Source organism: Schistosoma mansoni, chromosome 1, assembly GCF_000237925.1.
Source record: "Schistosoma mansoni strain Puerto Rico chromosome 1, complete genome".
NCBI lineage: Eukaryota > Metazoa > Platyhelminthes > Trematoda > Strigeidida > Schistosomatidae > Schistosoma > Schistosoma mansoni.
In genome coordinates this window covers 8,634,251-8,635,595 of record NC_031495.1, presented here as the reverse complement: position 1 = coordinate 8,635,595, position 1,345 = coordinate 8,634,251, and positions in this window count along the sequence as shown.

The window sequence follows — 1,345 nt, the reverse complement described above, 5'->3', positions numbered from 1 at the left end:
CATTATCTTAGTAGTGTGATCCAGTAAGTGACTCGATTATTTTTAATAATATTTAAAACTAAATGTTATGGAGATCACCAAATGTTCAAAGATAAAAAACATCAAAAACCTGGAAGCACGGGATAACTGTTCCGTCCTAATATGAGACTCCTTAGCATTGCGCATCATCGACTCAGACACTGGTGATCAAAACCAGTACACTCAAACTCGTACACCAACACCCAAACTTTAGGCCACTAAACTTGGATCCCATAGATAGTTAATCAATATCGTGGATTGGCTGAAGTTATACTTGGACACTATTTAAATATTATTTGATAAGTATAAAGTAAGATGCTACAAATATTACAGATACCAATCAACCAGAGTTCAGTTAGGACATGGTCATTTAATTTTAATACTTTTCTTATGTACTAAAGTCAGTCATATTTCATATCATTTAGATTCTTCAGTTACAATCTCGAATTCTTTTTAACTTTAAAAATAGAATACGCCGTTTTTTTATTACTCATTAGTAGTATTTAAATTTTGTTTTATTCTAAACCATTACAATTAATTTTTTTGTCGGTATCTAGATAAAAGGAAAACGTTTACAAATTTTTCATGAGGTGAAAATATACTGATTGAAATTGGCTATTATATAACCGATTATTTATAAATCAGAAATGGTTTTGTGGAGATTTCAGTATTTTCATAGTTGTAATCATGAGTCGATTGAAGCTAGACCACCATGGAAAACCTGGAAAACCTGGGTTCGAACCTCGCGAGGCGGGATCATAGATGCGCACTGCCGAGGAGTCCTTTACTAGGACGAAACGGCCGTCCAGTACTTCCGGATTTTCCATGGTGGTCTAGCTTCAATTGACTCATGATTATTTATAAATTAAAAGCGTTGGTATTCAATATAACATTTCTAAACAATTTCTTTGGAAAGAATCAATTATCCAGGGTTAATTTATGATTCCCGACGAATATTTATTACTTAGACAATGAATTATAATTATACATAATATCTCATTCTTAATTATATATTTAGCCAGAGAATAGAAACAAAAATACTTGTCACACATATAATTTCATAGTTGAAAGCATGAGTCAATTGAAGATAGACCACCATGGAAAACCTGGAAGCACTGGACGGCCGTTTCGTCCTAGTAAAGGACTCCTCGGCAGCGCGCATCTATGATCCCGCCTCGCGAGGTTCGAACCCAGGTTTTCCAGGTTTTCCATGGTGGTCCAGCTTCAATCGACTCATGATCACAACCATGAAAATACTGAAATCTCCACCAAACCATTTCTGATTTATAAATCATCGGTTATATAACACCCAATTTCAATCAGTCTA